Below are 26,860 nucleotides of genomic sequence, written 5' to 3' on the forward strand. Positions count from 1 at the left end.
CTACAAAGGACATGAACTCATCATTTTTTATGGCTGCATAGTATTCCATGGTGTATATGTGCCACATTTTCTTAATCCAGTCTATCGTTGTTGGACATTTGGGTTGGTTCCAAGTCTTTGCTATTGTGAATAGTGCCGCAATAAACATACATGTGCATGTGTCTTTATAGCAGCATGATTTATAGACCTTTGGGTATATACCCAGTAATGGGATGGCTGGGTCAAATGGTATTTCTAGTTCTAGATCCCTGAGGAATCGCCACACTGACTTCCACAAGGGTTGAACTAGTTTCCAGTCCCACCAACAGTGTAAAAGTGTTCCTATTTCTCCACATCCTCTCCAGCACCTGTTGTTTCCTGACTTTTTAATGATTGCCATTCTAACTGGTGTGAGATGGTATCTCATTGTGGTTTTGATTTGCATTTCTCTGATGGCCAGTGATGGTGAGCATTTTTTCATGTGTTTTTTGGCTCCATAAATGTCTTCTTTTGAGAAGTGTCTGTTCATGTCCCTCGCCCACTTTTTGATGGGGTTGTTTGTTTTTTTCTTGTAAATTTGTTTGAGTTCATTGTAGATTCTGGATATTAGCCCTTTGTCAGATGAGTAGGTTGTGAAAATTTTCTCCCATTTTGTAGGTTCCCTGTTCACTCTGATGGTAGTTTCTTTTGCTGTGCAGAAGCTCTTTAGTTTAATTAAATCCCATTTGTCAATTTTGGCTTTTGTTGCCATTGCTTTTGGTGTTTTAGACATGAAGTCCTTGCCCATGCCTATGTCCTGAATGGTAATGCCTAGGTTTTCTTCTAGCGTTTTTATGGCTTTAGGTCTAACGTTTAAGTCTTTAATCCATCTTGAATTGATTTTTGTGTAAGGTGTAAGGAAGGGATCCAGTTTCAGGTCTCTACATATGGCTAGCCAATTTTCATGTCTCACCATCTTGATGTCATACCCAAATCAATGTAATCTTCTCAGAAAAGTTGTGTGGCCAATAGAATGTTAAGGTAAGTTCTTATTTTTTTCTCTGAAATGCTTCTAACTTGCAGATCATACATGAAGCATAAATGATGTATATATTTGAAGCCTAACACAAATTCTGATGCTTTTAACATTAAAAGTGAGCCAAAATATTTGGTAAAACTCTTCTGTTTCTCTGAGAGTTCATATTGGGATGTTTGGGTCTTTCAAGGATGCTGTCTTGGAACTGCTCCACACACTCTGGACCTGCCTTGCTTTGATATCATTTTGGTTTCGCTCCAATTTCAAATTTCTACCCCTTCAAAAATTAGATTTTGAGTCTTCCAAATGTGAAGGCAAATTTTACAGACCACCTATAAAAATCAAGATGGAGTATTTCATGCTGCAGTATAACCCCCAAATCTTACCATGTCTAAAAACAAAATATTTACTTCTCACTCTAATTGTATATCCAATATGGGCCAATGGGTCTCTGCTCATTGTAGACCCAGGTTGACATAGGCTTCATCTTTTTTTAAATTTTTTATTATTTATTTATTTATTTATTTGTTTTATTTTATTATTATTATACTTTAAGTTTTAGGGTACATGTGCACAATGCTTCATCTTAACACAGACTTCTATCACCTGGGTAGGGAGAACAGAGCACTACATTGCCTCCCAGGGCCAATTAAATACTGCTTCTTGGAGGGAGATGCAGGCAATTTCTAGCACTTCTGCTCATATTTTGTTGGTCAAAGTAAGGCCACAGCTAACTTCAAAGTGGGTGGGGAGGTACAACACTGCATGAGCTCAGAAAAAGGAGAATTAGAATGTTTGTGAAGAGTGCTAATGGCTATCACCCCTTGGAATACTCCACTTCCCCAATCTGGCTCTCAGTAGAGCGATGCTTCAGAATACCCATGGTAGCACTTTCCAGGTTTCTCTTTCTGCTGAGTGCTATCCACAGAGAGGAAAATAATAATTATCACAGGTATATATTAAGACTCATTTACAAACACAGTGTGAATTTAAAGTATATTAGCTTAATCAAAGAGTAAATATTATGTTTCTATATCATGGTTTAATTTTTCATTAGTTATCATTTATAGGTCTGGGGTAAAAATAAAGCATATTTAGGCTAGTCGTGATGGCTCACACCTGTAATCCCAGCACTTTGAGAGGCTAAGGTAGGAGGATGGCTTGGGCACAGAAGTTCGAGACCAGCCTGGGAAACATAGCTAGACCCTGTATCTACAAAAATTTTAAAAATACAAAATTATCCAGGTGTGGTGGCATGAGACTGTAGTCCCAGCTACTGGAGAGGCTGAGGTGGGAGGATCACTTGATCCCAGGAGTTCAATGCTGCAGCAAGCTGTGATCACACCACTGCACTCCAGCCTGGGCAACAGGGCAAGACCCCATCTCAAAAACAAAAAGTATATTTTATAATTCTATTCAAGACATTTTGGTAAGCAGAAAAACCATATTTTCTCGTTTGCTTTACACACCTGGAGGTATCTACTCCGAACTTCTTTTGATTATTTTCTGCAATCATGTGGTTAGTAACTTCCTGATTCCTCCCACCCCCACATCTAAACTCAACTGATGCTGGTTATACTTACAATTTTTTACATTATCTACATTCCTTGCATCTCCCGAACCTAATGCCATTCTCCCTGTTACCCAAGTTGTCTCCTCTCAGCTATTTCAACATAGTGCCACTTTTTTTTCTATGCTAAATACAGCTTGTCGGAGGAAAAAAAAACTAATCATTGCAACTCCCATATGGAAACTGCAAAGATTGTTAGAAACTGCTCTCTACTGCTCCAGGCTACAAGTGCGTCACTAGGTCTTACATGTTTGCTTGACAATCTCACAGCAGGAATCGCTGTGGGGAGAGTAGGAAAGTGAAATAACAAGGAGATTGGATGTCAAACTCTTTTTTATATGAGATCTCCTAATAAGGATATTTATTATCTAATGTAGAAGGTTAAAAGTTTGACCCACACCTTTTACAGCCTTGCAATATGGCCCTCTCTTTCTATTACTGTAGCTCATCAATTTATGTTTCAGAGAGTCACTTTCTCATCATCCTAGATGGGTGTCTCAGCAGACACCTGTGGATATGGATACGACACAGCCTTTAAACTCCCTTTCTCCTTTCCTGCTAGCCCCTCATCCAGGGCATCCTGCTGACAAGAATTAACTCGCTTAAACACCTGTGACTGGGTAATTATTGAGGTGTTAATTTTACACTATTCTGCTTGATACTAAAGATGGGAATTAATTGAAGGTAGTTTTTATGTTCAGCCCTAAAAGTCTTTTGTTCCAATCCTGGGCTGTTAGGTTAGCAATGATTGCTGTGAAGCAAGGCCATAGGCAGAAATGTGGAGAAATCCAGGAAATACTGCTCCCTATCCAAGCTTTTGTAAGAAATAAGCTAATGGGGTAATGATAATACTTAGGGTGAAGAAAGCAGAGCTGGCTCTATAGTGGAGACATCATTTAGCAAGGTGATGGAGGGATCAGAGTTGACAGTTTTCTAGAGTGAATTGAACTGTTCTCCCCTCCCACACAGTGCCCCAAATGGCAAAAGGATCCGTAATAGAATACAGATCTTCACCAAGGTGAGAGAACACAAAAAGGCCATGGTTTTGGAGCCAAGGAGAAAGAGCATGTCATCATATTGGAAGAACAGGAATGTAGCAGGCTACTTTAAAAGGACCACACAAACTTGAATAAGAGTGAGTAGGGAATCACCATCATGGACTAAAGACTAGAACCGCTCTCTCCACTCAGAAATTTTTATGTGAATCAAGGGGAGTCCGAAGCACCCTTTCCCCCAGTATCACTGTGACTGAGATAGTACTTATTGCTATCTTTTGTAGGTAGAGGTCAAGCCTGATTTATCTGATTTCAAACATAAATTGGAGTGAAGTTTTTCTCATTTCAACAATATACTCTATATTCAAAGTCACTGCACACCAATCTGAACATTATACTTTCTGGCTCAGAAGTCTTCACAAGCTCAGATTATGTGCTGTATTAAATCTAAGACACAGGAGAGCATTCAGAGACCACTATAATTGGTCCCTATCTTTGCTATCAAGATGTACTTATTTATTCTTCCAAATCTTCATTTTCTGCGCTCATCTGTTCACATCATTACTTTATCCCAATGGACTATTAATTGTTCATTCCTTGAACTCTGAAAGTACTTTAACCCCGTGTAACTCTAGTGTATGAACCACCTTTTTAAAATGCAGTCTGGATTATCTGTAGTTACTTCATTAGGGTCAGAGTTCTTAATGAAATTAAAAACTTTTGGGGGGCAAGATTCATGTCTTATATTTCTCATACCCTCCTAGTGTCTGGCAAGAAGCTAAGCACAATATAGATACTTCTTAATCAATTGCATTATATGTCACTGCTTCACATATTGAGTAGTGTCTGGGTCCAGTATGTCATCAGGGCCACAGCATGCTGTACAAGATAATTAACTGACATGACAAAAGTTTTCATAGTAGACAAGTACAAAAGACAATGGATTGGTAGTTTCACCTGCAGAACACACTTTAACTGATTTGGCAGATATGAGAAATATATTGACTAAACGTATCCTTACCTTAGCTCTGTGAAGTACAAGTTGGTGCTTCCTGGGTCATAAACGTTGGTATTCTTGCACTGAGAGAAGAATGGAAGCCCAACAAAAAAGCCAGTGTTCAAATTCGCTAAGAGTGAGACCAAAAGCCTGATGCCTAGAGTTTGTACTTGCCTCAGTGCTAGTAAGTACAAGTAGTCATATACTCAGGAGCACTGTAGAAAGAAAAAGACCAGAGACACTGCAATGAATTATTTGGCCACTTGTTTCATTTGGGCAAAAATAATAAGTATAGAAGTCACCTTTATGTTGCAAATTCTAAGCCAGAGAATTATTATTGCTCACTGATCTCATTTTTGTGTAGGATAATACTAAGGACATCTGCAGACTAGTAGATGAGTAGACTACTAATATCTAGCAATGCCTGCAGCTTTAATAATCACCTTTCAAGTATGCTCTGAAAAACAGAAACAGAAATCTCAGTCTTTCAAAAGACAGAAACATTTAAAGATGAAACCAAGTAATTTATCATTGTCTCGATGCTGTAATTCAATCTTTGTTGAAATGCAGAAAACAACAATTAGTATTGCTTCTGTATCTGCTTTTATTATACCCACTGTATCATAGGAACTCTGTGAAAATGACTAACTCTCACAGGTCTCTCGTTTTCTGCTAACCTTTCTTGTTATGAAAAGCATAAGACAAGAACAGTCATTGATTGGGGAATTGAAGTTCTCCCATAAAAGATGAGTATGTCGACAGAAATACCATCAGTTCCCCGGCATGCAGGTCAAATATTCCTTAATCTCACTTCTGTCAAGGGATTGTATGACCACCCTCAGACAAGGACAGCCGATATTACCTGCATTGGGAATTGGACCCGTTGAAAATGCGTGAAAAGCGGACAGTGAACTGAAGAACAGCAGTGCCTCCCTCAGACACACAGAATCATGCCTGGCTGTATCTTACACACCAAACGAACTGTATTTTTGATTTTACTGTCTGACATTTACCAGAGGGATAAAGATACATGAGTAATGAGGCGAAAGGGCATTACAAGCTGGGTGTGTATTTTCCCATTACTTTAAGAAATGAGCCTAGCCAAAATTGCACTCTGAATTCCAAGTTAAAAATGAATTAAATGAGTATCCTTCACATTTGTCACAGCACCCTCAACAAAAATCAAAAATTCTCAATGTATACATGTGGCTGGTCTTTTTCTATGCCATTTCCTAACTATATTACATACCTGTTTTCACAGTATCAAGCTGCACATTATTTTTGGTTGGTATGCAAACACCAACATCTGTGTCTATCTCCTCTATGATGTCATTTTCCTTAATAACACCAGCTCCTGTCATTATCAACTGCCTGGTATTTGGTAGACATGATGTTAGTGCTGTACGTGTATTCTGCCATTTAATTTTTAACAAAAACCCTATACAATTGTCACCATTCTTTATCAAGGTAAATCACACCTTTCTTCTTTTTCATCTTTCTCTTCAGAGTCTAGCGCAGTGTTCAGTCTCTTCTGCAATCTCAGTAAGTACATTGACTCATTGCATTTCCTGGCACACATGAACAAAACAAGGGGTTGAAGTATAATTAATGTGGCCATAAGTGGATAAGTAGATCAACCATCCAGTCCGCCACTTTGCTCAGAAGTGGCTCACACACTCACTCACCCACAAACACACACACACACACACACATGCACATATTTGGAAGGCATGTTTTGGCTTTAAGCATGCAGAGTCTGATTCCTGATTACCTGATCATGTAGAATGGATTAAACTCCTTTTTTTTTTCTTTTTCCTTTTTTTTTTTTTTTTTTTTTTTGCAGTTGGGCAGTCACTGTTCATGATACCCCAGAGTGTATATACTACTCAAACTGTATTACATTCTAATCCAACACCAATGAACATTACTTAGTAATAAAGAGATGTTTAATTTCTTGGCTTATAAAGTTAAAAACATTGAATCTCCTCTGGGGATTTCCTTGTCCTGAGGTGATTGGTGTGACAATGAAAATTGCTATTTACTGTTGAAAGGCACCCCTATAATCTGGTGTGGCTCCAAGAACTTAGACTTTCTTAATGCTATTTCATATTTAGAAAACAAAACTAAAACAAAACAAAACTCTCCAGCACCCGTATAAGCTGCTCAAAACGTCATTGCTACCTGTAATTAATTACATGGAGAATCCAATTATCACAGTTAAGGAATCAGACTGGTACATGCAATTTGCACATGTTGATCACGTTGGCCATAAAAATTATAACAGGAGAAGTATACATAGTGGGTAATTATGCACACCTTGTATAAAGCTCTGGAGAGCAATTACGATATAAAAAACAATGTCGGCTGGGCTCGTGGCTCATGCCTATAATCTCAGCACTTTTGGAGGATGAGGCAGGTGGGTCACGACGTCAAGAGATTGAGACCATCCTGGCCAACATGGTGAAACCCCATCTCTACTAATAATACAAAAATTAGCTGGGTGTGGTGGTGCACACCTGTAAATCCCAGCTACTTGTGAGGCTGAGGCAGGAGAATCACTTGAACCCAGGAGGTGGAGGTTGCAGTGAGCCGAGATCATGCCACTGCACTCCAGCCTGGCGCCAGAGCTAGACTCCGTCTCAAAAAAAAAAAAAAAGTGGAATAATAAGAATAAATGAGTTTCACTGAAGTAATAACATTTCACAAGTTGTAGTTTGAAGTTTCTTCAGCTTAAAAAAATAGAAAATTATCTTCAAATGAAAAAATTTATATAGCTCACTGAGGTAAACACACACAAAAAAAATAGAGATATATTATAATTTTTCATGTACATTGTGGAGACTTGGCTTGTGTTGCATAAGAAAATATGAAGATCCTCCACATACACTGAAAAGTTCCTAGGAATAAAGGGGTGGTTCAGACCAATATGAATGTTAGAATCAGTAAAACGGAGTCAAGCAAACCCCTGTGACATTCATCGTACCAGTTACATGAGTTACTCTAAATTATGATCCTTTTTCTTATAGATGGAGGAGTGATAAATGCAGAGCTGTCTGCCAGCCTATTATACGGTCAGTAGCAGTGAAAGAATGGAGAATGACAGGAATAAATAACATAATCTGATCAGTTAGTAGCACACAAAGACTTCTGGGGCTCTGCTTTGTGTGACGATTGGTAGTCTCCTGGGAGCCACCTTAGGAAGATTGACGGTTGCCACAGATAAGTTCAATTGTGTGAAGGACAGAAAGCATCCATTTTTATATGCTAGTTAGATGCTTGATGAAGTAAATGGACCCTATATCAGAGCTTCTTGATACAAACTAAATTACCATGCCACATGGAAAAAATAGGAGAGTTTTTTAATGAATAATAACTTCTTTTGAATCGAGTTTGTGACTATTATATTTTTTCTAAAATATCTCCAAATGTCCAGAAGTCTATAGGAAATAGATACATGATAAATGTTCTCTGCTGAATTTTTATATATACGTTTATATATACAAGATGTAATAGTAACATCTTGTCTTATGAAAAGTTCTTGGTCTAGATACAGACAATAATATGACTTTAAATTTAAAATAAGTGATAAAGATTAAGGGACACACAGAATTCCACTATCTAATTTAAGTGCCAATTGACTTGTTGTATGCTTCTATTTTTTATTTTTATTTTTTAAGCAGCTTTATCGATGTGTGATTGATATTCAGAACTTCACATATCAAACATATAAAACTAAATGTATGTATACAATTAGATTAGTTTGAGCATATGCATATACCTGTAAAATCATAATCACAGTCGAGAGTCTAGATGTATATTTCACCTGTAAAAGTGTCCTTGAAGCCCTTGTCTTCCCTTTGTATCTTCCTAATTCTTCCTTTGTATGTTTCATGGTATCAAGAACTATGGAGACTTTTTGTCTCACTTGATTTTTTGTTGCTTACCTTTTTTTGTTGCTATAATACTTGAAGCTGGATAATTTATAAAAAAAATTATTTGGCTCACAATTCAGATTGCTGGAAAGTTTAAGATTGGGCAGGTGCATTTGTTGAGGTCCTCAGGCTGATTCCACTCATGGAAGATAATGGAAGAGGGGCAGGCATGTGCAGAGATTACAAGACAAGAGAGAAAGCAAGAGAGAGAAACAGATGAAGCAAACTCTTTTTAACAACCTGCTCTTGTGGAAACTAATCCATTCCCTTGAAAGAAAGAACTCACTCCTGGGAGAAAGCATTAATCTATTCATGAGGGATCCACCTACATGAATCAAATACCTCCCATTAGGTCCTGCCTCCTAACACTGACATTTTGGGGATCAAATTTCAACATGAATTTTGATGAGGGCAATCCACATCCAAACCATAGCACATTCTCTTTAAAACTGTCTTCACTCTTTTTCTCATGACAATATTTTTTCCTTAATTTTCAGCTGAGTTCAAAACCTTCCTTTTAGTCTTCTTTGTGGACTCTATACTTAGCCCTTTTCTCTCTCAGAAATGTCCATAGCCAATTTCATATACCTCTATGCATGGAGGTTTTTACCTCCATGCTTAAACTATTGGTTTTGGAATATATATCTTTAGCTGAGTCTCAACTCATGCCAGAAAAATATTTATAACTGCTTACTGGACAGTTGTTGATTTTACAGAATCAGATAAAAACCAGCAATGCTAACTGATTTTCTTTCTTCCTCACACTAGATCTCCCTCTTAATCCAAATCTTGATTTTTGGCATTATTATGTATCAAACACTATAAGCCACAGTCAATCTTTTGCCTCTCTCTCTTTCTTTCACCCATTTTAAGTTTCTGCAATCTACATTACTTTTTCCTGCACATCCTATTACTACTGCCTTTCCCTTAAGCTTTGCTGCAGTCCCCTAACCTCCCTGCCTCTGATTTTGGCTCATCACATTAATTTATTCTTCAGCATACTGTAAATCTGATCACATCACTTTCCTGCCTAAAACCTTTTAATGGCTGTCCGTCTTGCATGCAATAAAAGTTAAACTTGTTAGCATGGCTCTCTGATTCCTCCCCAACATGGCTACTCCCTTCCTTTCTCACCCCATAATATCCTCTCTCTCCAAATATCACATCCTGAATTTACCAACTATGGGCAGGCCCTTTCTCAAGTGATAAAATAATGTTTTATTCTTTTCTACTTGGCAAACTCATCTCCATCCTTCAAGATTTTGAACAAATGTCATGTGTTCTTTGAAACTTTTTCTAATATCCCCTGTCAAACCCAGACGGTCCTTCCCTGTGCTTCCAGAGACCTCTCTGTAGATATTTATTATGGGACTTACCACTCCATACTGGGATTATTTATTTATCAGTAGGCTGTAACATAATTAAAATAGGGTCCCTTTTTTACTCAATTCTTCATCTTCTAATCTAGCATGGGTGACTACTTGTGAATTAGTGAATATATGTTCATTTTCCCCAAATTTTTGTGAATTGCTAGTATATCATTAGATAGTTAGCCAAAGGCCTGTCATATCACTTCAGATGATTATGTTAGCAAAAACCAAATTTTTATGTATTTTATTTTAGAAATAAGAGGAAGGACACAGCACCAAATGTCATTCTTTTATTACTTCCCATTTTCTGATTGCCTTTTCCCCAGAAATATTTATCAAAAATTTCCTTTGTGTGACAGACACAGTGCTTAATGATCTATAGATCTCTATGATAGGATCTATATGATAATAAGCAGGATTATTTCTGCACTGAAATGTAGTATGTGATCAATATTATTAGCATATAACAACTAAGAGCTAGAGGAATTTAGAAGAGGAGCTCAAATCCATTCAGAGGAAGTCGGGGAAGTTTTCATTGAAGTTGGCCCTTGATACCTCAATAGGTTTCCTCACTTGGAAGATGATGGAAGGGTCTGTGAGGCAAGACAATCATGTGAGAAAAAAGAGAGGAAAAAGCAGATGGATTTCACTAGGGAATCTACAATAATACGCTGAGCCAGGGTATTTTTTTGAAACCAAGTGAAACAGTGGGCCCCAAGGCATGAAAGATAAGTGGACTAAGGTTAAGAGACATTCAGTGCTGCCTGGACTTGAATTCCTAGGACTATGAAATCTTAAAAACTGGAAAATGACACCACATTTTATATTTTAGGATGATTAATATATGAGTTATTCTTATAGTGTCTTTTGGAGGAGGTTAAAATCAATTACAAACTATTACATTAGTCCCAAATTAAGGTGTTTGTTTTGATATGAAAGTAAATAAATTTAAATTTATCCAACATAGACATAGAAAATTGTTTTTTCTTGTTTGCTTTGGTTTTTGTTTCTGTTTTTGAATGAGAGTCTTACTCAGTTGCCCAGGCTGGAGTGCAGTGGCACAATCTTGGCTCACTGCAATCTATGCCTCCCAGGTTCAAGCAATTCTTCTGCCTCAGCCTCCCAAGTAGCTGGGATTACAGGTGCATGCCAACACACCCAGCTAATTTTTGTATTTTTAGTAGAGATAAGGTTTCACCATGTTGGCCAGGCTGGTCTTGAACACCTGACCTCAGATGATCCTCCCACTTAGGTCTCCCAAAGTGCTGGGATTACAGGTGTGAGCCACTGTGTCCAGCCTGAAAATTGGTTTTAAAAGTACTTATTTGCATGAGATTTAAGAAATTTAAGTAAGTAAAGTTCTATCCTTGTACCTATCATGGAATAAGAATTAAATATATGGTAGCTCTTAGAAATTTATTTAAACTACAAAGAGCAATTTCTATTGTACACCTGCTGTTCTACATTCTTCTTTATAACCAATTACTATAGTGCCGCATACTCACAATGAACAAGTCCTTATAACAGGATAGTGGCTAACATAAAATGCTCTGCAAATAAAATAAAACAGCCTTTCAACAGTACTGTTTGATTAAGCTCAACCGTTTTTCTTTTAATCAATTTCTCTAAGTGTCTCCGCTTGGATTTATATGTAATAAAACAACTTGCAGGATATTATCAATAGCTTAAAATTGTAGCATGGAATTAGGGAGCTCCACCATGTTTTAGTTCTGTGACCTTGGACAGGTCTGTTACCTCAATGTCTAATATGTGTCAGATTTTCAACCAGTTTTAGCACTATCACCCTCCTCTCTCTAAGCATTTTACTGCAGATGATATAAAAAGTTTAGCACTTGATAAGCATATATTAGTATAATGTCTAGAAAAATGTAAATTTAATTTGTAGGCCTTTTATTTGGTATAACCACTTCATTGTCTCCAATTAAAAATGACTAAAAACTCATGAATAAATTATAAAACCTCACATTTTTCCGCAAGATATTCTTAAGTTGATAGGAGGTTGGTCATACAGTCAACAAAAGCCACAGCATTTTAAAATTTCTCTTCCTGGAATCTCTTGACAGTACAAAAATTAATGTTGCATTTCTCAACAATAGGAACTTTAAAGCCCACAAAAGGAATAAAGAGCAGATACCTGTGAAGTGCTTAGAATAGTGACTGGCATGGAGAAAGCACTATAGAAGGATTTGCTATTATCATCATCATTATTAATATGGAACAATTTATATATTCCTTCATAGGCCTTAGAGAAAGTGTCTGTTATGTGCTGTTTACACATAGGTTAAAATCTTCCAGAAATAGGTTCTGGGTCAGGTGCCAGATTGTAAAAGCTACTGTTAACAGACATGGTAAATTAGTCATATTCAAGTTAAACCAGCCTTGATATAAGCTCTGGGCTTCAAAGGGAAGGTTTTCTGTGGTATAATAAAAGTAAATGTAGGGCAACGGCTTCATTGACTTCACTGAAAAGAAGAGACAAGGGAAGCCAATGCAGAAAAAAAAATTACATTTACATTAGTAGTTATTCTCTCTGCCTCTCTTTGTCATTGATGTTTAGTTTTATTTTGTTTCTATTCAATGAAAAAAAAATCTTAAATTCCTGAATTTAGACATTTCAGAGATACTGATTGTTTTGGGCTAAATTGTGTCCCCCTAAAATTCATATGTTGAAGTCCTAACCCCCAATACCTCAGAATATGACTGTATTTGGAGACAGGGCCCTAAAAGAGGTAATTACACTTAAATGCGGTAATTAGGACCGGCCTTTTTCTAATATGGCTTGTCTTCATATAACAAGAGCAGATTAAGGCACAGACACAGGAAAGACCACATGAAGACACCACAAAAAGACAGTCTTTACATGCTAAGGAGGGAGGCATGAGAATAAATCAATCCTGCTGACATCCTAATCTTGGACTTTCGGCCTCCAGAACTGTAAGGAAATAAAGTTCTGTTGTTTAATCCACCTAGTCTATGGTATGTTTTTAATGGCAGCCCAAGCAGACTGATAAAGTGATCTAATAATGTTTCTAATGAAGGTATAAACTATTTATATTCAAATAAAGTCTAAGAAACAGTATTATAAAAAGTGAAATGTTTAACAGTCTTCAGAGCTATGCTGAGCTAGAGTAAAAACAATGGCCATAATGTAATAGCTTTTTGGTGCATGCTATAAAATAGGCTCAGATAAGCTTAGAGAGGTTAAGTAACTTGCCCAATGTCACAGATAGGAAGTGAGGAAACCACCCATCAAAATGAGGTGTTTTAATTATAGAATCCTTGATATTAATCATGATAGATTAAAGTATTCTAGTCAACTTTGGGTATGGAGTGAATTAGAGATTGCTGCACAGGACAAAATGAACACTTGAAAAGAATACTTTCAAGCTGTAAAAGAAAAAGTAATAAACATGTCCCCCTCCCAAGTCACAAGGATGTAGAATAATTCAGATAAGTCTATGTTAAACCTTGTGACTCAAAGATACAGTGCTGATTATATATCTTTTTATTATTTGAATTAAAGGAACATGATATCATTTATACACACACGGAAGAAAATCAGCTGGTACTCATGAGGGACTGCATGGGCACCAAACACAGTACATAAGAGAATCAAACCATACCTTATATTGTAATGGCAGAGACAAGCAGGTGTTGCAGGTAGGGCTGTGGGAAGATTCTGATTGTGGTTGTGAAGATTCTGATTGTGACTAACCAGAGCAAGATATGGGTGGGAACCTGGACAGTCAAAAAGAGAAGCAACGAGAATGGGGTCCAGGGTTTCATAGGAATGTGTAAAATTGATCATCTATGTTTGAGAGCTTTGGAATAAGGCAGACCTGTTGCTTCTCTCTTAGATTGCGATTAAGTCTATTCTGTTCTCTGAAGGCTGGACAAGTACAGTCCTCCAAAGCCCTGAAGATACCAAAGTGAGCATTTTAAATAGCAGCATCCTAGATGTCTAAAATCGTGAGCCTTCTTACATGGCAGCCAGAGTGTGAGCCCTGATTTTTGCCAGACTTGGTTCTCTCAGTGCAGCAATATGAACTAGGGTTGAAACAGGTGAAGCTACATGGAATTACACAGTTATAATTCCACTTAGATTCAATAAGAATGATTTGGGGACACTGATCAGCCAAGAATCTGTACAAAAATGATTTAGGAAAATGGGATGGCGAAAAAAGGTAATGTTACCTAATTGGCATACTTCTTTCTTATGGAAATAAGTAAATTTATGTGTGTGTATAACACATACACATAATTTATTTATAACTCAAATGTGTTATGCATCTTTTAACTAAAATACTTTTTAAATGATCACACAGACAACTTTTTATTGCTCAATGAATATGTTTCTTTCTTTTTTTTTTTTGAGACAGGGTCTCACTGTGTCATCCAGGCTGGAGTACAGTGCCTCAGAGCTCACTGCAGCCCAGATTCAATCAATTCTCTTATTTCAGCCTCCCCAGTAGTTGGTACTATAGGCATGCACCAACATCCCTGGCTGATTTTTATATATTTTTGTAGAGATGGGGTTCTGCCATATTTCTCGTGCTGGTCTTGAACCCCTGGGCTCAAGAGATCCTCCCGCCTCAGCCTCCCAAATTGCTTGGATTATAGGTGTTAGCCTCACATCTGACCTTTATTCAGATGTTTCTTTTTCTTGATGATTTTAACCTAATTTCTAAAAAATTGTAATCCTATTACATGTCAAAATATTGTTTTTCTTTATGAATCCTGTCTTCAATGAACAGGGAAATGTATATCTAAAAATAAGTGTGCTCCTGCCTGGCATTAAACGCTACTGAGCCCTAAAGAGAATTGCCTGTCCCTCTCCTCTTAGCTTTGAGCATCATTAATAACCTTTCAACACACCATTTCTGATTGCATACCACCTTTTACCTTCTAATCTTAAACACACAGTAAACATTCATCTTCTACAATGGCTTGGTGAAAGCAAGCATTATTATCCACAGCATTATAAATGAGCAAGTTGATCTGGAATGACTACCCAAGGGAACACACAGAGAGGGGCAGAGCACAGAACCAATCTCTATTACCAACAACTCGCCAGGGTAAGAACTACCAACCACATGTTATATTGAATCATGCTTCATTTCCATTTGTTACCGTAAAATTCAGGGAAGCACCTTCAATTCTTTTTGTAGACGCTTCCTTCTTTCCAACTCTTTTTGCCAGGCAAAGTTAGAAGAACTGGGTTCATGTCACTTAAATACATATATGTAAACTGATGTGACCTATAACTACCACCTGGGCTTTGTAACCATTCATGCTCTTTTTGTTCCAGCATACCTAATTCCACATCCAATATTCTTCTGGTAATAGTTCCATCTTCTAACCAATGACCACAACAGTTTACCCAGGTATCACTGTGAACAGTGCAGGGAGTACATAACGTTGAATTTGGGGCTGATATTCTTTTGGGCTTATAAGTTATGTAAGAAATTTTGGACTTGACCCTAAGAGCAGGAGAAAACACATTGAAGTATCCCACACAGAACATTTGCAATGTGAAATTTAACTTTCAAAAAGATCACTATCTCTATGTGGAAAGTTGGTGACATGGATGTGTAGAGATCACTATATATATATATATTTTCTTTTTTCTTTTTTTCCCCCCGAGATGGAGAGTATTGTTCTGTCACTCAGGCTGGAGTGCAGTGGTGCAATCTCGGCTCACTGCAACCACCACCTTCTGGGTTCAAGCAATTCTCTTGCCTCAGCCTCCTGAGTAGCTGGAGTTACAGGTCCACACCACCGTACCTAGCTAATTTTTGTATTTTTAGTAGAGACGGGGTTTCACTGTGTTGGCCAGGCTGGTCTTGAATTCCTGACCTCCTGATCCTCCCACCTCAGCCTCCCAAAGTGCTGCAATTACATGCGTGAGCCACCGTGCCTGGTGAGACCAGTTATATTTTAGACAACCCTTTTGATAACTTAAATATTTACTTAACATGGGTCATAAGAGAGGGTAATATAAAAGAGAACCCCAGGCTTCTGAAAAACAAAACAGAACAGCTGTGCATGCTTTGACACTATGATTAAACCAACAAACCAACTCTCCACAAACTAAGTATATGGTATGCTAACTACATAGAAAAGATATGGGCCTTTGTATGCCTCCCTCAACCAGTTCCCTTTCAATTTCTTAATTTGAGCCTTTACTCAGGAGGTTTTTATACAGTGGACAGAATATCATCTTGTCATATTTTTTTCTCCACCAAGAAATCAAAGCGCAAAGGGAAATTTGACAAATTAGAACTAATGATATACAAAGAGAGGGTAATGTTCATGTTGATGCCTCTAATACAAATGTGGGACACTAAGTTAAATGATGGCAACTTAAGGTTATTTGTGATACTACATGGACTCAGAATATATTCACTTGTGATTTTTGGTAAAAAATAAGAATGCCATAGAATTACATTTAATGTATTCTACGTACTAGCCTATAAATTCCCTCTCCTATTGTGACTTCTTAATATAGCTGTGATATTTTTAGAGACTCAGTCATGATTTTCAGCCAGAAACTGAAAAGGTTCTTCCCATGATTTTCCAAACACAAAGTAGATAAACCTTTGTAAAAAAAACTAATCCATTGGATGTATATAAAAACTATGTCATCCTAGTAAATTACGTAAGTTTAATTTAATTTTTTGCTTCTTATTCATCTTTTCAGCACCCTAGTGAACAACTCAACATTATTTTCAGCTTTGTTCAGGTTGCTGTAAAATTACCCAGTGCTTGCTATAAAATTCTACAAGGTGACATCCCCTGGAGGCCTCATATTACAGATTTAAGGAATCATGTAATTTTCCTTAATCAAAATTAGCCCTTCCCTTATTTCATTTGCTCAAAGCTTCTTTCTCTCATTTCATAATGTGTGACAATTAGAAAAGAACTAAATCTCAGGATTTGAAAAAATTGTAATGCATTTTAAAACTCTATTCTCAGTGATTCCTTTATGAGTACATCTACTGCTAGGAATTGAAACTGTAAGAGAAAGAAGATAGTGAAGATATCGTGGGGAGGATAGTTTTTGCTTTAAAGTTGATAATTGGATACAGTGTGTGTGTGTGTGTGTGTGTGTGTTGTTTTTGCTTTGTGATTGTTATACGAATTGGCATGGTTCAGCTATTGCTATATTATTAAGAAATTAAATAAGCCACATTCTGGACAGAGAGAATAAGTGGAATGAGTGTCTCTAAAAGATCATCAATAAAGCCCTACCAATTATTCAGTAAGCAAATATAATCTTGGAACAGAAATCAACCTTATTTTTGATCAAGAAATGAAGTCTTGTACAGTACATGTGGGTTTGCATCCCAGATATTAAAAAAGAAGGAATTGCTGTGAGATGCCTGAAAAATATAACTAGCCCATTGCAGCTATCTCCCTTTCCTGAACATCCATAGAATATTAATAGGCTTGCAAACTCTAGTTATAACCCATTTGTTGTGCCTTATCAGCAAGGTTGTTATTAACTTCTTAAATTCACTTCACTTCCTTCTTAATATTTTGCAAAGTGTTTATATTTATGCCTTCCCTCTCTTCAATATGCTGAATGAACAAGTATTTTTTTCATAGTAGAGAGTATTATAAGCACAGTGGTATCCATAAGGGGCAGGTATAATGTGACAGCAGTGTTCCAACCAGGAAAGCCCTCAAGTGAAAATAAAATGTAGGCCTTCAGCTGTAAGTGCTGTGGGTGTACATCCCCTGCTTCTGAGGATATTCTGCTCCCAAAGCAAAGATTGGAATTTCTGAGTTTGTTTTCTAAGAGTATCTTGCAGGGGCTTTTGTGTTCCACCTGGATTTGGAGGCTGTCATAAGTCTCCCTGAAGCTCTCTCCTTTGATTGGCTGAGAAGGACCCCTTGGCTGAGTTCGAGTTACCCAGTCAATTATTTTCTGGGAGTTGTGATCTAGGAACTGGGTTGAGTTTGCTTTCAATTTGCTCAATTTCAGAAAAAATACAATACTTACTGATTTCACTGTTGCCTCCTACGTTGTTCTTTTCTGAAAGAGCTGGAGACTAAGTTCTAAAACAATCAAAAAGCAGTGAATTTTTATACTTCTCCTTGGTGTAGAAAACTGTCTGTGAAGCTTTCTGTTGCATAGTTTGTTGATATTGTTTATTACGTAAAGAGTAAAGTATAATTTCTGGAACACTGGCCAGGAAGGAAAAAAGAATCATTTCAGAACCGTCAGGATCTGCTGTACTGAACTTCTCTCACTGCTCTACCTTAAACGTGCCATTATCCCTTCTCACTTCCAGGGCTTGGCAATGCTGTTTCCTCCACTCTCTGCCCGCCCTCTTTCCTAGACACCTTCTGATCATTATTAATGCTCATAAGCACTTCTTTACTGCTTTGAATACCATTTGTATTAGTTTCCTAGGGCTCTCATAACAAAGAACCACAAACCTTGTAGCATAAAGCAACAGAAACTTACCCTCTTACAGTTCTGGAGGCCAGCCAAAATCAAGGTGTCAGCAGTGCCACACTCCCTACAGAGACTCAGGAGGAAAATCTGTTCCTTACCTCTTCCATATCATTCTGCCCCTGGCCCCTCTCAAATCTCATGTCCACACATTTCAAAACCAATCATGCCTTCCCAATGGTCCCCCAAAGTCTTAACTCATTACAGTATTAATTCAAAAGTCCACAGTCCAAAGTCTCATCCAAGACAAGGCAAGTCTCTTCTGCCTATAAGCCTGTAAAATCAAAAGCAAGTTAGTTACTTCCTAGATACAAAGGGGGTACAGGCATTGGGTAAATACAGCTGGTTTAAATTGGAGAAAATGGCCAAAACAATGGGGCTACAGACTCCATGCAAGTCAGAAATCCAGTGGGACTGTCAAATCTTAAGGCTCCAAAATGATATCCCTTGACTCCAGGTCTCACGTCCAGGTCACGCTCATGCAAGATATGGGTTCCCATGGTCTTGGGCAGCTCTGCCCCTGTGGCTGTGCAGGGTACAGCCTCCCTCCTGGCTGCATTCCAGGCAGACATTGAGCGTCTGCTGCTTTTCCAGACACACAGAGCAATCTGTCAGTGGATCTACCCTCTGGGGTCTAGAGGACAGTGTCCCTCTTCTCACAACTCCACTAGGTGGTGCCCCAGTACAGACTTTGTGTGGGGGCTCCAACCCCACATTTTCCTTTCACATGGCCCTAGCAGAGGTTTTTCATGAGGGACCCACCCCTGCAGCAAACTTTGCCTGGGCATCCAGACATTTCCATACATCCTCTGAAATCTGGTTGGAGGTTCCCAAACCTCAATTCTTGACTTCTGTATACTCACAGGCTCAACACCACATGGGAGCTGCCAAGGCTTGGGGCTTGCACCTTCTGAAGCCATGGCTCGAGCTGTACCTTGGCCAATTTTAGCCATAGCTGGAGTTGCTGGGATGCAGGGCACCGAGCCCTTAGGCTGCACACACACTGCACGGGGACCCTGGACCTGGCCCACAAAACCATTTTTTCCCTCTAGGCCTCCAGGCCTGTGATGGGAGGGGCTGCTGTGAAGACTTCTGACATGCCCTAGAGATATTTCCTCTATTGTCTTGGGGATTTACTTTTGGCTTCTCATTACTTATGCAAATTTCTGCAGTCGACTTGAATTTCTCCTCAGAAAATGGAATTTTCTTTTCTATCGCATTGTCAGGCTGCAAATTTTCTAAACTCTTATGCTTTCCTTCCCTAATAACTGAATGCTTCTAACAGCAAACAGGTCACATCTTGAATGTTTTGCTGCTTAGAAATTTCTTCTGTGAGATACTCTAAATCATCTCTCTCAGTTTCAAAGTTCCACAGATCTCTAAGGCAGAGGCAAAATGCCACCAGTCTCTTTGCTAAAACATAACAACAGTCATCTTTATTCCATTTCCCAAAAAGTTCCTCATTTCTGTCTGATACCACCTCACTCTGGATTTCATTGTCTGTATCATTATTAGCATTTTGGTCAAAGCCATTCAACAAGTCTCTAGGGAGCTCCAAACTTTTGCACATTTTCCTGTCTTCTTCTGAGCCCTCCAAATTCTGCCTTTACCCAGTTCCTAAGTCACTTTCACATTTTGGGGTATCTTTTCAGCAACACCCCACTCTACTGGTACCAATTTATTAGTCCACTTTCATGCTACTGATTAATACATACCCATGACTGGGTAGTATACAAAAGGAAGAGAGGTTTAATGGACTTACTGTTCCACATGGCTGGGGAGGCCTTGCAACCATGGCGGAAGGCAAGGAGGAGCAAGTCACATCTTACATGGATGATAGCAGGCAAAGAGAGAGATTGTGCAGGGAAACTCCCATTTTTAAAACCATCAGATCTCATGAAACTTATTCATTGTCATGAGAACAACATAAGAAAGACCTGCCCCCATGATTCAATTACCTCCCACCAGGTCTCTCCCACAACACATGGGAATTCAAGATGAGATTTGGTTGAGGACACGGCTAAACCATATCAATTACTGAGTATGTAACCTCTCAATCTTATGATATATATTTGATATTCTCTTATATTCAATTTCCATTGACTGTACACTTTCAGACTAATAGATTCACTATAGCATAATCAGCTTGGTGCTTTTAAATAGAAAAGTAATTCATATTAAAAATGATAGATTTTTAAAGCCTCTAATTATTTTAGTATCATCAAGTACCTTTTTGTTAACCAGATTTTATTATTATGTATATTTAATCTATAAGATGTAAAAGAAGAGAATAGACAATATTCAATAGAACAAAATACAGATGAGTATCAGTAGTGACATCTGTTTGAAAAAAATGGACATTTAATTTAAGTCATTTAGTTCCATGATCTGGAAATAGCATCCGTATTTCCTGGACATACCAATGTAAGGTGAATGAAAGGATTAGGCAGCAGGCAGTGTTAGAACATATCCACATTCTATGCCCCACTTCTTGAAGACATACTCAAGTAATTAAAAAATCCAGGAGAATATAAACCCAATTTCCCCAATGAAAACAATAACTGTTTGAAAAGTGGGGATTGTAATAGCATGCATGTATAATATGATTTGTAACAAATAGTGGTAAGAAGTCTCATACTATAGAGAAAATGGGCATTAAGAAAAATCCAAATGGAAATACAAGAACCTGCTACTAGATAAGAGATTTACACCAACAAAGCACATTTTTCTTTAAAAATTCTCATGTATTAAGGGACATTTTCCACAATGTGACTATCCAAAACCTGCCTAGATAAAATGCATTTTTAATAGTTCTGCCTAGATGATGACACATTCACAAAGTGAAATGTTAATTATTTATCAAAGTGTTTGGTCCACTTGACACAAGCTAAGAAAATTGTAAAAAGTACTTCCAATGTTTTCAAAAATCAAATGTAAGATCCAATTTTATATATATGTTTATGGTCTCTTGGTAAGGAAAGGACCATTTGAATGACTGAAGGTTTAGAGGCTACATAATGCACTTAACTTAAACTGAAAGCTGCTATGTTCCCATCTTTAAGGCAAGACAGTTACGTGAATGTGAGCAAGTTCTTTAATACTGTCATGCCACATGATAGAATGTTAAAATTGAAAAAGGAATCTAAACTTATCTTGCCAACAACCAACTTAATGTCCAGCCATCAACAGGGATTTGAAACTCCAGTGTCTCAATAGTTAACAAGTGACAGAAACGTATAAATGTGTATAATGGCTGTATGTAACAAATGATATGGCTATTGGCTAATTCAAGTCTATATGTTTTGCCTAATATTATTCAATATGACATTGTCATATGCATTGTTGGCCAAATCCTTGCACTGCTCTGTAACATTTTGTTTGGTGGTTGTACAGCCTCTGTGCTACATACAAAAATACAAAATACTAGGATTCTGTTTGCCATTGAATATTTTACAATTGTTTTAATGAATACGTGAAACAGAAAAAGAAAGCTATCTACCAAAGTAGCTGAAATCCTTTAATAAAATACATGTGTCAGGCTAAGCGTCGTCTTAGTGTACTTCTAGATCTACATTTCCCATTTCTAGAGCATTGCTACCACACCCCCAAATGTGGTCCCTGGACCAGGCAGCAGCATCATCACTGGGAACTTGTTAGAAATGAGAAACCTGAAAAACCTGCCACCATAGACCACCTGATTCAGAAAGTGCATTTTAACAAGATATTCAGGTAATTTTTATGAATCTTTAAAATTTGAGAAGCCTTATACTAAAAGATGTGATATAAAAATTAGATTTGACCAGGCATGGTGGCTCATGACTGTAATACCAGCATTTTGTGAGGCCCAAGTTGTGCAGATCACCTGAGGTCAGCAGTTTGAGACCAGCCTGGCCAATATGGCAAAACCCTATCTCCACTAAAAATACACAAATTAGCCGGGCGTGGTGGCAGGAGCCTGTAATACAAGCTACTTGGGAGGCTGAGGCATGAGAATCGCTTGAACCTGGGAGGAAAAAGTTGCAGTGAGACAAGATTGTGCAACTGCTCTCCAGCCTGGGCAACAGACTGAGACTCTGCATCAAAAAGAAAAAAAAAGAAAAAAAGAAATTAGAGTTAACCTACTGAGAAATAAATTATCTTTTCATATTTGTATAAAGAATTGAGAAGAATGTATATTCTGTTGATTTGGGGTGGAGAGTTCTGTAGATGTCTATTAGCTCTGCTTGGTCGAGAGCTGAGTTCAAGTCTTGAATATCCTTGTTAATTTTCTGTCTTGTTGATCTGTCTGATATTGACAGAGGGGTGTTAAAGTTTCCCACTATTATTGTGTGGGAGTGTAAATCTCTTTGTAGGTCTCTAAGAACTTGCTTTATGTATCTGGGTGCTCCTGTATTGGGTGCATATATGTTTAGGATAGTTAGCTCTTCTTGTTGCATTGATCCCTTCGCCATTATGTAATGCCCTCTTTGTCATTTGATCTTTGGTGGTTTAAAGTCCGTTTTATCAGAGACTAGGATTGCAACTCTTGCTTTTTTTTTTTTTGCTTTTCATTTGCTTGGTAAATATTCCTACATCCCTTTATTTTGAGCCTATGTGTGTCTTTGCACGTGAGATGGGTCTCCTGAATACAGCACACTGATGGGTCTTGACTCTTTATCAAATTTGCCAGTCTGTGCCTTTTAATTGGGGCATTTAGCCCGTATACATTTAGGGTTAATATTGTTATGTGTGAATTTGATCCTGTCTTTATGATGCTAGCTGGTTATTTGGCCCATTAGTTGATGCAGTTTCTTCATAGTGATGATGGCACCATATAGCACTTATTCTAAAATCAACCACATAATTGGAAGAAGAACACTCCTCAGCAAATGCAAAAGAACAGAAATCATAACAAACAGTCTCTCAGACCATAGTGCAATCAAATTAGAACTCAGGATTAAGAAACTCACTCAGAACTGCACAACTAAATGGAAACTGAAGAACCTGCTCCTGAATGACTACTGGGTAAATAACAAAATTAAGGCAGAAACAAATAAGTTCTCTGAAACCAATAAGAACAAAGACACAACATACGAGAATCTCTGGGACACAGCTAAAGAAGTATTAAGAGGGAAATTTATAGCACTAAGTGTCCACAGGAGAAAGCAGGAAAGCTCTAAAGTTGACACCCTAACATCACAATTAAAAGAACTAGAGAAGCAAGAGCAAACAAACTCAAAAGCTAGCAGAAGACAATAAATAAGTAAGATCAGCGCAGAACTGAAGGAGATAGAGACACACACACACAAAAACCCTTCAAACAATCAATGAATTCAGGAGCTGGTTTTTTGAAAAGATTAACAAAATAGACCACTAGCCAGACTAATAAAGAAGAAAAGAGAGAAGAATCAAATAAACACAATGAAAAATGATAAAGGGGAGATTACCACTGATCCCACAGAAATACAAACTATCTTCAGAGAATACTATGGACACCTCTATGCAAATAAACGAGAAAATCTAGAAGAAATGGATAAATTCCTGGATACATACACCCTCCCAAGACTAAACCATGAAGAAGTCAAATCCCTGAATAGACCAATAACAAGTTCTGAAACTGAGGTCGTAATTAATTGCCTAGCAATCAAAAAAAGTCCAGGGCCAGACACAGTCACAGCTGAATTATCCCAGAATTACAAATTGGAGCTGAAACCATTCCTTCTGAAAGTATTACCAACAATAGAAAAAGAGGGACTCCTTCCTAACTCATTTTTTGACTCCAGCATCACCCTAATACCAAAACCTGGCAGAGACACAGCAAAAAAAGGAAATTTTAGGCCAATATCCCTGATGAACATCAGTGTAAAAATCCTCAATAAAATACTGGCAAACCAAATCCAGCAGCACAATAAAAAGCTTATCCACCATGATCAAGTCGGTTTTATCCCTGGGATGCAAGGCTGGTTCAACATGTGCAAATCAATAAATATAATCCATCACATAAACAGAAACAATGACAAAAACCACATGATTATCTCAATAGATGCAGAAAAGACCTTTGATAAAATTCAACACCCCTTCATGCTAAAAACACTCAATAAACTAGGTATTGCTGGAATGTATCTCAAAATAACAAGAGCCATTTATGACAAACCCACAGCCAATATCATATTGAATGGGAAAAAGCTGGAAGTATTCCCTTTGAAAACTGGCACAAAACAAGGATGTCCTCTCTAACCACTCCTATTCAACATATTATTGGAAGTTCTGGGCAGGGCATTCAGGCAAGAGAAAGAAATAAAGCATATTCAAATTGGATGAGAGACAGTCAAATTATCTCTGTTTGCAGATGACATGATCCTATGTCTAGAAAACCCCATCATCTCAGCCCCAAAACTCCTTAAGCTGATAAGCAACTTCAACAAAGTCTTAGGATACAAAATCTATGTGCAAAAATCACAAACATTCCTATACACCAATAATAGACAAACAGAAAACCAAATCATGAGTGGAATCCCATTCACAATTGCTACAAAAAGAATAAAATACCTAGGAATACAACTTACAAGGGAGGTGAAGGACCTCTTCAAGGGGAACTACAAACCCCTGATTGAGGAAATAAGATAGGATACAAACAAATGGAAAAACATTCCATTCTCATAGATGGGAAGAATCAATATCATGAAAATGGATATAATGCCCAAAGTAATTTATAGATTCAGTGCTATTTCCATCAAGCTACCATTGACTTTCTTTACATAATTAGAAAAAAACTACTTTAAACTTCATATGGAACCAAAAAAGAGCCCATATAGCCAAGACAATCCTAAGCAAAAATAACAAAGCTGGAGGCATGACACTACCTGACTTCAAACTATACTACAATGCTACAGTAACCAAAACAGCATGGTACTGGTACCAAAACAGATATATAGACCATTGGAACAGAACAGAGGCCTCAGAAATAATCACACACATCTACAACCATCTGATCTTTGACAAACCTGACAAAAACAAGCAATGGGGAAAGGATTCCCTATTTAGTAAACGGTGTCGGGAAAACTGGCTAGCCATATGCAGAAAACTGAAACTGGACCCCTTCCTTACACCTTATAAAAAATTAGCTCAAGATGGATTAAAGATTTAAACATAAGCCCTAAAATCATAGAAACCCTAGAAGAAAACCTAGGCAATACCATTCAGGACATAGGCATGGGCAAAGACTTAATGACTAAAACACCAAAAGCAGTGGTAACGAAAACCAAAATTGACAAATGGGATCTAATTAAACTAAAGAGCTTTTGCACAGCAAAATAAACTATAATCAGAGTGAACAGGCAACCTACAGAATGGGAGAAAATGCTTGAAATCTATCCATCTGACAAAGGGCTATTGTCCAGAATCTACAAAGAACTTAAACAAATTTACAAGAACAAAACAAACAACCCTATCAAAAAGTGGGCAAAGGATATGAACAGACACTTTTCAAAAGAAGACATTTATACAACCATCAAACATATGAAAAAAAAGCTCATCATCACTGATCATTAAAGAAGTGCAATCAAAACCACAATGAGATAGCATCTCATGCCAGTTAGAATGATGATCATTAAAAAGTCAGGAAACAACAGTTGCTGGAGGGGATGTGGATAAATAGGAATGCTTTTACACTGTTGGTGGGAGTGTAAATTAGTTCAACCATTTTGGAAGACAGTGTGGTGATTCTCAAGGATCTAGAACTAGAAATACCATTTGATCCAGTAATCGCATTACTGGGTATATACCCAAAGGATTATAAATCATTCTACTGTAAAGACACATGCACACGTATGTTTATTGCAGCACTATTCACAATAGCAAGGACTTGGAACCAACCCAAATGTGCATCATTGTTAGACTGGATAAAGAAAATGTGGCACATATACACCATGGAATACTATGCAGCCATAAAAAAGAATGAGTTCATGTCCTTTTCAGGGACATGGATGAAGCTGGAAACCATCATTCTCAGCAAACTAACACAGGATCAGAAAACCAAACACTGCATGTTCTCACTCATAAGTTGGAGTTGAACAATGAGAACATATGGGCACAGGGAGGGGAACATCACACACAGGGGCCTGTCAGGGGGTGGGGGGCAAGGGGAGGGATAGCATTGGGAGAAAAACCTAATATAGATGGTGGGTTGATGGGTGCAGCAAACCACCCTGGCACATGTATACCTATGTAACAAACCTGCGTGTACTGCACATGTATCCCAGAACTTGAAGTATATATAAAAAAAGAAGAACTGAGAAATGAGACATTGTAGAACTTATGGAATCTTCGTTGCTTCAAAGTTTCAGAATTGTTTCTTTAGCTTTCTCGTGTGGATTAAGCACACTCTTTCCAAAAGTAAAAGGAATAGACTGCATGACCTCTTAGTTGTGGTCCAGCCCTGCATTCTTAGGATCACCTGTGTTAGCTTGAAACTCCGTGTTGTTTTAAATAGCTGTATTCACATAATGGATTTCAATTTCTTCCTTTCCTTGAGGGGGTGGG

At 37.7% G+C, this 26,860-nt stretch overlaps 1 long non-coding RNA gene across 2 annotated transcripts in view; it reads right to left on the bottom strand.

The window, feature by feature from the left end:
- Positions 1-26,860, bottom strand: part of LOC117979352 (uncharacterized) — a 36,646-nt gene that overhangs the window by 6,071 nt on the left and 3,715 nt on the right. Inside the window, exons 2-3 of one of the 2 annotated variants that reach the window (XR_004670110.3) lie at positions 6,035-6,124; positions 4,581-4,771 (exon numbers count right to left, since the gene is read on the bottom strand). This is a non-coding gene — a long non-coding RNA (uncharacterized LOC117979352). Of the gene's footprint in view, positions 1-4,580; positions 4,772-6,034; positions 9,004-26,860 lie in introns of those variants that run through there. The other variant, XR_004670109.3, reaches the window with a different exon arrangement.

Source organism: Pan paniscus, chromosome 13 (genome assembly GCF_029289425.2).
Source record: "Pan paniscus chromosome 13, NHGRI_mPanPan1-v2.0_pri, whole genome shotgun sequence".
Taxonomy (NCBI): domain Eukaryota; kingdom Metazoa; phylum Chordata; class Mammalia; order Primates; family Hominidae; genus Pan; species Pan paniscus.